This window comes from Lolium rigidum, chromosome 1 (genome assembly GCF_022539505.1).
Source record: "Lolium rigidum isolate FL_2022 chromosome 1, APGP_CSIRO_Lrig_0.1, whole genome shotgun sequence".
Taxonomy (NCBI): domain Eukaryota; kingdom Viridiplantae; phylum Streptophyta; class Magnoliopsida; order Poales; family Poaceae; genus Lolium; species Lolium rigidum.
In genome coordinates, this window is record NC_061508.1 from 64,144,363 (window position 1) to 64,157,206 (window position 12,844).

Sequence of the window (12,844 nt, forward strand, 5' to 3'; positions counted from 1 at the left end):
ATAGTGATGCAAATTGGACGTATCATACATCTTTTTGAAGAAGACTAGTAAGAGGCTTTGAAATTTTAGAGAAATCTTTACTAAATCTCCTATAAAAACCAGCATGACCAAGAATACTACGAATACCTTTAACATCCCTAGGATAGGGCATCTTCTCAATTGCTTGAACTTTAGCTCTATCAACTTCAATACCTCTCTCGAAATTTTTATGTCCCAATACAATTCTTTCATTAACCATAAAGTGACATTTCTCCCAATTAAGAACAAGGTTAGTTTCTTCACATCTCTCGCATAACTTTATCAAGGTTTCGCAAACAATTATCAAAAGAATTCCCATAGACGTAAAAATCATCCATGAATACCTCTACAATCTTTTCACAAAAGCCATGAAAAATAGCAGACATGCATCTTTGAAAAGTAGCAGGAGCATTACATAAACCAAAAGGCATACGCCTATAAGCATAAGTTCCATAGGGACAAGTGAAAGTGGTTTTCTCTTGATCTTTAGCTCTAACAGCAATTTGTGAAAACCCAGAATAACCATCAAGAAAGCAGAAATGAGTATTTTTGGACAATCTTTCTAGCATTTGATCAATAAAGGGTAAAGGGTAATGATCTTTCTTAGTAACTTTATTAACCTTCCGAAAATCAATGCACATTCTATACCCTACAACTACTCTTTGAGGGATGAGCTCATCATTATCATTAGGTACAACAGTTATTCCTCCTTTCTTAGGAACACAATGCACATGACTAACCCATCTACTATCAGCAATAGGATATATAATACCAGCCTTCAAGAAGTTTTAATACCTCATTCCTTACCACATCCTTCATCTTAGGAATTAGACGACGCTGATGTTCAACAACAGGCTTTGCATCATCTTCCATATTGATGGCATGTTGGCAAATAGAGGGAGAAATCCCCTTCAAGTCATCAAGAGTGTAGCCAATAGCTCCTCGGTGTTTCTTCAATATTTCCAATAATCTTTCTTCCTCAAAATCCGAAAGCTTAGCACTAATAATAACAGGATATGTTTTCTTATCATCAATATAAGCATACTTAAGATTATCAGGCAACGGTTTCAAATCAAAAATAGGATCTTCCTTTGGTGGTGGTGTTGTACCTAGATCTTCAACCGGTAAGTCATGTTTAAGAATGGGTTGACGAAGGAAAATTTCATCAAGCTCATTCCTTTCTTCCCTAAAGACTTCACTCTAATGATCCTCCAAATGTTGCTGCAAAGGATTATTAGGAGCAAGAGAAAGAGATGCAAGCTGTTCAACTCTAAAATCATCATTAGGCAATACAGCTTCATAAGGAGCTTTGGCAAATTTAGATAAATTAAACTCATAAGATTCACCAGCAAATTTAGTCACAATTTTCTCTTTCTTGCAATCTATAATAGCTCCACAAGTATTTAGAAAAGGTCTACCAAAAATGATAGGACAAGTCTTACTAGCAAGAGAACCAAGTACCAAAAAGTCGACAGGATATTTAATCTTACCACATAGAACTTCCACATCTCGAACAATACCAATAGGAGAGATAGTTTCTCTATTAGCTAGCCGAATAACCACATCAATATCTTCAAGTTCACAAGAACCAATTTCATGCATGATTTCCCTGTAAAGCTCATAAGGAATGGCACTAGTACTTGCACCAATATCGCATAAACCATAATAACAATGATCACCAATTCTAACAGAAAGCATAGGAACACTGGCTTTCCTAGACTTACTAGGATGTGAAACAATATTAGAAGCATCTTCACGTAAAATGATGTGACCATCTTCTACATTTTCAATCACAAGGTCTTTAACTATTGCAACAACAGAGTTCAACATTTATGTGTTCCTCGAGTTCTATAGGTTTCTTTGCACTTTTGTTAACCACACTAGTTATAACAGAATACTCCTTCATTTTAGCAGGAAAAGGGGTTTTTTCAATATAAGCTTCAAGAAGAATGTGATCAACAGCTTTAACTTCAATACATTTACCTATAGGTGAATCAGCTTTATCTTTGTAAGGTTCATGATACTTATTAAAACTCATCCTAGGCAATTCAAAATGAGAGGCAAAAGCTTTATAAAAATTTGCAACAACTTGAGAGTCAAGACCATAAGTAGCACTCATATTTCGAAATTTATCAAGTATCCATAAAAGTTTCAATGCATTCATAATCATAATTTATACCCGACTCTCTACCTTTGTCGTTCTCCCATCCTTCAGCATTCTCCCGAATCCGATCAAGAAGGTCCCATTTAAACTCTTCTTTGTTGCGTGTGAATGATCCAGAACAAGCAAGTATCCAAAGCAAGGTTTTATCTTGAAAAGAAAGTCTTGCATTGAAATTATCAATGATGATATTACCAGGAAGCTCATGAATGGGGCATTTGAGCATTAAATACTTCAATCTCCCCCATGCTTGGGAAATACTCTCTCCATAATGAGGCCAGAAATTATATATGCAATTTCGGTCTTTGTGAATTTCACTTGGAGGATAGAATTTAGAATAAAATAGAGGCACAATATCCATCCAATCAAGAGAATTCCCATTCTTCAGCAATTTATACCAATGCGCCGCTTACCGTACAACGACATAGAGAATAGTTTCTTCCTAACTTCATCCATAGAAATACCTGCACACTTGAATAACACGCATAATTCATGTAAAAACAAGTAAATGATCTCCAGGATGGACAGGTCCATCCCCTTCATAGCGGTTATCCACAACACGTTCAATAATTTTCATAGGTATTTTATATGGAATCTCTTTCTCACCTAGCGCCTCATCCACTACCTTTGCAGTAGTAGTAGATTTTCCAAATAGAAATTCAAGAGAAGATCTCTCCATAATGAGGCCAGAAATTATATATGCAATTTCGGTCTTTGTGAATTTCACTTGGAGGATAGAATTTAGAATAAAATAGAGGCACAATATCCATCCAATCAAGAGAATTCCCATTCTTCAGCAATTTATACCAATGCGCCGCTTTACCAGACAACGACATAGAGAATAGTTTCTTCCTAACTTCATCCATAGAAATACCTCGCACACTTGAATAACACGCATAATTCATGTAAAAACAAGAAATGATCTCCGGGATGGACAGCTTCCATCCCCTTCATAGCGGTTATCCACAACACGTTCAATAATTTTCATAGGTATTTTATATGGAATCTCTTTCTCACCTAGCGCCTCATCCACTACCTTTGCAGTAGTAGTAGATTTTCCAAATAGAAATTCAAGAGAAGATCTCTCCATAATGAATTATAGCAGCAAGTGAAATAAAAACAACACGTACAAGAAAAGTTTTCCTTACCAATTCCACTTACCAATAGCGCTTCACTCCTCGGCAACGGCGCCAGAAAATAGTCTTGATGACCCACAAGTATAGGGGGTGTATCGTAGTACTTTCGATAAATAAGAGTGTCGAACCCAACAAGGAGCAGAAGGTGTTGAAAAGTAGTTTCGATGAAGGATTCACTGTAAATGCTCACAGACAAGTTTTCGGGGGGTTTTGATATAGCAGATAAATAAAATACAAGTAAGTAAAATGCGAGAATAATAATTGCAGCTAGTGGCCCAATCCTTTTTAGCACAAAGGACAAGCCGGTTTGTTTACTTATGATGACCAAACGTTCTTGAGGACACACGGGAATTTAGTCTAGTGCTTTTGCTTCATATAGTTGATTAATCTTCATTGTTTTGATAAGTGTTGTGTGGGTGAACCTATGCTAATGCACCGCCCTTCCTAGGACTAATACATACTTGTGATTAAACCCCTTGCAAGCATCCGCAAATACAAGAAAGTAATTAAGATAAATCTAACCATAGCCTTAAACTCTGAGATCCTGCTATCCCTCATGCATCGATATACCAACGGGGGTTCAAGTTGCTGTCACTCCGGCAACCCCACAATTAGCAAACGAATACAAGATGCATTCCCCTAGGCCCATAAAGGTGAAGTATCATGTAGTTGACGTTCACACGACACCACTAGAAGAATAACACCACAACTTAAATATCAAACCATTAAATATTACTCAACATAGTTCACTACTAACATTTAGACTTCACCCATGTCCTCAAGAACTAAACGAACTACTCACAAGACATCATATGGAACATGATCAGAGGTGATATGATGATGGATAACAATCTGAACATAAACCTTAATTCAACGGTTTCACTCAATAGCATCAATAACAAGGAGTAATCAACACCGGGAGAGTTTCCCCTATGAAATAATCAAGATTCAACCCAAGATGTTACAGCGGAGACGAGGTGCAGCGGTGGAGATGACGGTGTCGGTGGTGGAGATGATGATGATGATCCCAATGAAGTCCAGCTCGATGACGGTGACGATGGCGACGATTTCCACCTCCGGGAGGGAATTTCCTCGGCAGATTTCTGCCTGCCGGAGAGCTCTTTTCTCTCTCTGGTGTTTTCCGCCCCGAGGAGGCGACTGTGTCTCTCCTCGATGTTCTGTCGCACCTTAGGTGTTCTGGGAGATGAAGTACGCGAAAGAGCGATGGCCGAGGGGGTCGTGGGCCCCCTCCCCACATGGCGGCGCGCCAGCCCTGGTGGCCGCGCCGGCCTATGGGGAGGGCCCATGGCGGCCCTCCTCGGCCTCCCCTTTTGGCTGGCTCCGTCATCTGGAAAAATAGGAGCTTCGGTATATTTTCCGTCAATTGTTGATCTTCAAGAATATTGTATCCCGACGGTGCTTTTTCCAGCAAAATCCTGACTCCGGTGAGTAATTCTCCAATAATCATGAAACATGCAAAATAGGTGAAATAACATAAGTATCATCTCTAAATATGAAATATATCAATGAATAACAGTAAATTATGATATAAAATAGTGATGCAAAATGGACGTATCACCCACGCAGAGCACCTGATGCGGCCTCCCGCCGCCTGGATTTCTACATCTCAACGGTGGTTTTTGTGGTCAAAGGAAGAACTTGTATGGTACTGTTTGTGGTGGCTAGGAGGAAGGAAACCTAGGCTCTGATACCATGTAGAGTTTCAGCGAATGGGTGGGTTAGGTCACGGAAAAAAATACTTATGAGTCGTGTTTAAACCTAAAGGATGAGGTGGTTACCAACGAAAGCACTTGTAAGTTAGAAATATAGCACGAATTCAGAAATACAGTCAGCTGCAATACTCCTAACGAACAAAACGCGCAGGGATGTCCGGTTACCTATTTATGGGCGGCGTTTAGACGTGTTCCGCGTTCTTACGGGTGACGTGGAGGTCGGTGAGGGACCGCCGTTGCGATGGGTGCCGGGAAGCGGATCTTGGGGGTCGGAGAAGGACATGCTGGGCGGTGTTCAGCGCGCCGGCCGAACTAGAAGGTCGGTGAAGCAGATGATGTGCAGTGCACGGGGGCGTCGGTGTCAGCGAAGCTGGTCAAGTGCGGTGATCGATAGAGTCGGCGAACGAGATACGGTGCGGCGGACGCCGGAGTAGGTGCGGATCAAGTGGATAGGGAACCCTCGGGGTTTGAAGCCGTGGCAGCTTGAACGGCGAAGTGCGGCGGTGATTTTCCGGTGCAGCGACCGTGAAAGTCTGGAGGTAGGTAAGATGGGCGGTTTCTCTGAGGACTTGCGGGCGAAACTAGGGCGAAGCTGGGCGATAGAGGAGTCGAAGGGAATTTCGCAGTCCTTCTTTTGAGGGAAAAAATATTCGCAGATCTGAAACTTTGCGGCGCGAGATATTTGGGCGTTGGCGGGGAATTTTACCGCTCGATGAGATTAAATTTTTGCTGCAGTAGGTAGGTAATAATAATAAAAAATAGTAGGCCCTACTAGTATTGTACGTTTGTTCAGGAATCCAAGGGGGGTAGAGGTAGAGGTATAGATATATAGACAATATAGAGATATAAGCAATGGCGGGGGCTAGGGGAAATGCACTTTGGCTCATAGGAGCATATGCTCCCGTTATGTGAATCCACATTTCAAAGTGTCAAAAAATTCTAAACTAAAATTTTACATGTATATCTAGACATTTTATGTTGGTACACAAGTTTTCAAAAAAATAATTTATGTGGCTCCTGTAAAAAAGACAATTTTTGATGATGTAACACGACTACGTACAGTACATTTTTTGCCTTTTTTGTACACACCACACAAAATGTTTTTTTCCACGAAAACTTGTGAACGAACATAGGATGTCACAATGTATACCAAAAATATTATGTCAGATTTTTTTAACATTTATATAATTGTTTTTTTATTATTTTCTATAATGGGTGCATATGCACGCGTGTGCCAAAACGCCACCTCCGGGGGCTAGGAGTTTCTAAACTTCTTATGGCACATCAAATAAAATGTTGTTCAATCAATAATAATAATGTGCTTATGATTGTTACTCCCTTCCACCATGAATAAAGTCCACATCAGTTTCGTGTCAAACTTTGACTCGAGATTTAGGTACCCACATGATAGTGCTTGTATCATAGCTAGTATCATACACATTGGTCCCACAAAAATGATGATGTGGCAGCTAATTAAGTAGGAGAGAGGAGATTAGTGTAACATAGGTAGATAGTGTATCATAGCGCAAACAACGAGAAAAGTTAATGCTAAAAAAATCTTGTACACAAATTTGCATTGATATTCTAAAAGATAATAAATGTAGCATGACTATGATACTACTCCATGATACTACCCACTATAGAAATAGTATGACCAGCGTAATTTTATGACATCCGCAAAATATATCATTGGAAAGTTCATCGAAACAAGCATCCGATGATATAGTTCTGAATGACATGCAACTCATAAGTTAGTCTAAGTTTGCCTCTGAAAACAAATTGGCATTGTACTCTAGGACAAAGGGAGACTACTCACAATGGCAATATCATAAGTAGTATCATGCACTACATGCATGGAAAATGTTGATGTGTCATATCAATTAATGATGAAAGAGACGATAGTGGTATCATAGGTAGATATCGTATCATAGCACGTAGAACTAGAAAAGTTACTGCCAAACAAATCTTGTAGTACACACTTTTCTATTGAGATTCTACAAATCACTAAATACATGTAACATATTATACTACTACATGATGATACTATGGATTGTGAAAATAATATCGTACACTAGTATCATATGCATGATACTATTATATGATACTCCCCATTGTGACTAGTCTAATAATAACAATATTACTCAACTTTCTCTTGTCCCTCAAGTGTTTAGAAGTCTATGTTCGGTCCCTCAAGTATTTAAGAGTTATGTTTGGCCCCTCAACTCTAATGTGGTCAAAATCGAGCACTTGAACACTTATTTAGGTCTGGCAATGATTAAAGCTTGATTGATATGTTTATTACTTGTTATGTGGCACGACTGCAAAGCATTTTTCCAAATCTCAAGCACACGTAGTTGGGGTCCATTAGAGGGATTAATTAAATCAAAGTACAATGGATGTATAAAAGCAGGTTTTATCATTGATTAGCTTTGCAACGGCCCATCAACTATAAGTGTTGCATGTGTTCTAAAGAACTATGTTCATCATCAGAGATCCAGAGTAGTACGCAGTGGAGGACGCACAAAACAACCGTAGGCCGGGTGGGCACACCTTACTAATTTTCTTTTTTGCACTTTTATATGTGATAAATTTTTGCATAAATAACTAACTAAAACACATTAAAATAGGGTGGACCATCCCACCCAAACACCATGTTGGGTACGTCGCTGAGGGTAAGGGGTTTCATCTTCGTTCTATGGTATGACTATGTAATGCACGTGATACTCATCGAAGATAATATATATAGCAGACATCACATCAGATGAGCCTATGGATAAAAATGGGCCAAATCATATCTACTAGTGCACATATGAAGTTTAAAATAGGTCAACCATCATTAAACTGATACTACTTAAAAGACCATTGTTTGACCTAAGTAAGTGTATATATGAGGTCAATAATACTAGTCACGATGCATAGTATCATATATAAAAGTATCGTGTGTATGATACAATACTACATGTTACTATGTCAACGATGCATGGTATCATGTACTAGTATCATAATCTTCTTATATTAATTGATTTGTAGAATCTCAATGCAGATCTATGTACAAGATGTATTTAGCTTTAAATTTTCTAGTACTATCTACCCATGATATTATAATCCTCTCTCTCATATTTAATTGCAGTGCCACATCAGCTTTTTTGCAAGCATGAGATGCATGATACTGTACTACCTATGATATATACTCCCATTGTGGGTAGTCTAAGGGGGCAATGTTAGACCTAATTAAGTGTTTGGGGTTAGTTATGGACCGATGTTATACCTAATTGTGTTTGAGGTCAGTTAGGGACCTTATTATACATAATTAAGTGTTAGAGGTGAGTTCAAATAATAATATATAGTTGGGGTCTAAAGTTCACCAACGTATGCAACACACGAGGGGCCAAATTTTTGTACTTAATTAACCCTATTAGGGAAACACAAGATTATCCCATTCAACAAAATATTAGGAAAGTGTATCACAATTGTATTTATCCCTTATCTATTTCATGTTTGACCAAGATTTAAACAAGTATAAAACATGAAACTGAAAAGGGAAGCCTGTATCCTTCTTAGTCACTCTAAAATGACATTTTTGGGATGTTCTTGAAATTTCCATGTTTGAAACCCAAAACCACTTCTCTTCGTGCTTGACTTCATAAGACAGAGGTTAGGGGTTAGGGGGTCGATACATGATTTGTCTAGTTTGAATATGTCTAGACCTTGTTTATCAACTTGAATGCTTACTATATGACATAAGAATACTATGTGCTTTGGTTTTTCATTTTTCTGTTTTTTTTATTTTATGCCCATTTGAATCTTGGTCAAATCCTAGGTTTGACTAGGATTTAAACAAGTTTAAAACATGAAAATGAAAAGGTAAGCCTAGATCCTTGTTAGTCACTCTAAAATGAAGCTTTTGGGTTGTTCTTGCAATTTCCATGTTTGAAACCCAAAACGACTTCTCGTCATGCTAGATTTCATAAGATCGACCGAGTTTAGGGTTATGGGGTAGATACATGACTTTTCTGGTTTGAATATGTCCAAACCTTGTTTATCAACTTGAATGCTTACTATATGACATAAGAAGGCTATATGCTTTTGTTTTTCATTTTTTCTGATTTTTTTTTAATTTTATGCCCATTTGAATCTTTTTGTCAAATCCTAGGTTTGACAAAGATTTAAACAAGTTTAAAATATGAAAATGAAAAGGTAAGCATGGATCCTTATTAACCACTCTAAAATGAAGCTTTTGGGAGGTTTTTGAAATTTCCATGTTTGAAACCCAAAACCACTTCTCTTCATGCTTGACTTCATAAGACATAGTTTAGGGGTTAGGGGTATATAGATACATGATTTGTCTGGTTTGAATATGTCTAGACCTTGTTTATCAACTTGAATGCTTACTATATGACATAAGAAACTATGTGCTTTGGCTTTTCATTTTTTTGATTTTGTTTTAAATTATGATGCCCATTTGAATCTTGGTCAAATCCTAGGTTTGACCAAGATTTAAACAAGTATAAAACATGTAAATTAAAAGGGAAACATGCATCCTTCTTAGTCACTCTAAAATGAAGTTTTTGGGAGGTTTTTGAAAATTCCATGTTTGAAACCCAACCACTTCTCTTCATGCTTGACTTCACAAGACAGAGTTTAGGGTTAGGGGTATATAGATACATGATTTGTCTGGTTTGAATATGTCTAGAGACCTTGTTTATCAACTTGAATGCTTACTATATGACATAAGAGAACTATGTGCTTTGGTTTTTCATTTTTCTGATTTTTTTACATTTTGATGCCCATTTGAATCTTGGTCAAATCCTAGGTTTGACCAAGATTTAAACAAGTATAAAACATGAAAATGAAAAGGGAAGCATGTATCCTTCTTAGTCACCCTAAAATGAAGTTTTTGGGAGGTTTTTGAAATTTCCATGTTTGAAACCCAAAACCGCTTCTCTTCATGCTTGACTTCATAAGACAGAGTTAACTTGCATTTCCTACCCTTGAATCCACAGGAAATTTTGTTCTAATGCACTATAATGATCAACCGAGTTTTTACACCAATAGGTCTGTCACTTACGTATGGTGCCCATGCGTGAGGTCCCACACTTCAGTGAGCACAAGTCACGTGCAATAGGTAAGCAAACTCCCAACTATCTTCTTCGTCAAGAGAAGACGCATCAGGATACGTATTGGAAGTCTCTGGGTCCTTCAGGATCCTTCGGTTGTCCCTCTCACACAAAAGAACTCTCTCATTCTCGGCCTCGCTCGAATCGCTCGCTCGCTCGCACCTCCTGCTCAACAGTCAACATCATCACCCGAAAAAGGGGAGACACCATAATTCTCTCCCTTCTTCTCTCATTCCGAGTGATCCCTCTACCTCCGAGTTTCACTCGACGGGCAAACACATATGTGCTACATAGTAATAATAAAAAGGTAGAACAATCGACCTACGAATCTATAATTAAAAAGGTTAAACTAGGGTTTTGCCCAGTACTACAGATCAAGGTTCAAAAAAATCCAACTACGGGGTTAGAACAACCCCATTTCTAATCCAAGATTTTTTTCGACCTCATCCAAATGGCCTCAAACTATATGGTTAGCATCTAGTGCAGTATGTGTGAACATGTATGCACTATGTGTGCTATAACTTGTATGTCTTTCAAGTTTGAACCAATTTTGAATAAGTTTAAAATATTTGAAATGGGGCCTTTGGCTTAAACGTTTGAAACCCAAAACGACTTCTCTTCATGCTAGACTTCATAAGACTGAGTTTAGGGTTAGGGGGTAGATACATGATTTGTCTGGTTTGATTATGTCTTGACCTTGTTTATCAACTTGAATGCTTGTCATATGACATCAGAAGACTATGTGTTTAGTTTTTATTTTTTTGAATTTGTTATGCCCATTTGAATCTTGGTCAAATCCTAGGTTTGACTAAGATTTAAACCAGTTTAAACATGAAAATGAAAAAGTAAGCCTGGATTCTTCCTAGTCACTCCAAAATGAATCTTTTGGGAGGTTTTTGAAAATTCCATGTTTGAAACCCAAAACCACTTCTCTTCATGCTCGACTTCATAAGACAGAGTTTAGGGTTAGGGGGTATATACATGATTTTTCTGGTTTGAACATGTCTAGACCTTGTTTATCAACTTGAATACTTACTATATGACATAAGAAAACTATGTGCTTTGGTTTTTCATTTTTCTGATTTTTTTAAATTTTGATGCCCATTCGAATCTTGGTCAAATCCTAGGGTTGACCAAGATTTAGACAAGTATAAAACATGAAAATGAAAAGGGGAGCATGTATCCTTCTTAGTCACTCTAAAATCAAGTTTTTGGGAGGTTTCTTGAAATTTCCATGTTTGAAACCCAAAACCACTTCTCTTGATGCTTGAGTTCATAAGACATAGTTTAGGGGTTAGCTGGTAGATACATGATTTGTCTAGTTTGAATATGTCTAGACCTTGTTTATCAACTTGAATGCTGCTATGTGACATCAGAAGACTATGTTTTTTCTAATTTGCTATGCACATTTGAATCTTGGTCAAATCATAGGTTTGACCAAGATTTAAATGAGTTTAAAACATGAAAATGAAAAAGTAAGCCTTGATCCTTCTTATTCACTCCAAAATGAAGCTTTTGGGAGGGTTTTTGAAATATCCATGTTTGAAACCCAAAACCACTTCTCTTCGTGCAGAGTTTAGGGTTAGGGGTAGATACATGAATTTTTGGTTTATAGTAAGCATTCAAGTTGATAAACAAGGTCTAGACATATTCAAATCAGAAAAATCATGTATGTACCCCCTAACGCTAAACTCTGTCATATGAAGTCAAGCATATAATTAAGAGGAATGGTTTTGGGTTTCAAACATGGAAAATTCAAAAACCCTCCCAAAAGCTTCATTTTTGGAATGAATAAGAAGGATCCAGCCTTACTTTTTCATTTTGATGTTTCAAACTTGTTTAATTCTTGGTCAAACCTAGGATTTGACCAAGATTCAAATGGGCATAAAAATTCAAAAAGAAATCAAAAAGGAAAAAACCAGAGCACATAAGCTTCTGATGTCATATAGTAAGCATTCAAGTTGATCAACAAAGTATAGACATATTTAAACAAGAAAAATCATGTATATATATACCCTAACCCTAAACTCTGTCTTATGAAGTTATCAAGCACAAAGAGAAGTGGTTTTGGGTTTCATTTTTTGATTTCTTTTTTGAATTTTTATGCCCATTTGAATCTTGGTCAAATTAATCCTGGCAGGGTTGACCAGGATTTAAACAAGTTTAAAACATGAAAATGAAAAAGTAATCTTGGATCCTTCTTATTCACTCAAAATGAAGCTTTTGGGAGGGTTTTTGAAATTGGCATGTTTGAAACCCAAAACCACTTCTCTTCATGCTTGACTTCACAAGATAGAGTTTAGGGTTAGGGGTAGATACATGATTTTTCTGGTTTGAATATGTCTAGACCGTACCTTGGTTTATCAACTTGAATGCTTTTACTATATGACATAAGAAGACCATGTGCTTTGGTTTTTCATATTTTTTTGGGTTTCTTTTTTGAAATTTTATGCCCATTTGAATCCTGGTCAAATCCTAGGTTTGACCAAAATTTAAACAAGATTAGAACATGAAAATGAAAAAGTAAGCCTTGATCCTTCTTATTCACTCCAAAATAAAGCTTTTGGGAGGGTTTTTGAAATTTCCATGTTTGAAACCCAAAATGACTTCTCTTCGTGCTTGACTTCATAAGACAGAGTTTAGGGTTGTTAGGGGGTAGATACATGATTTTTATGGTTT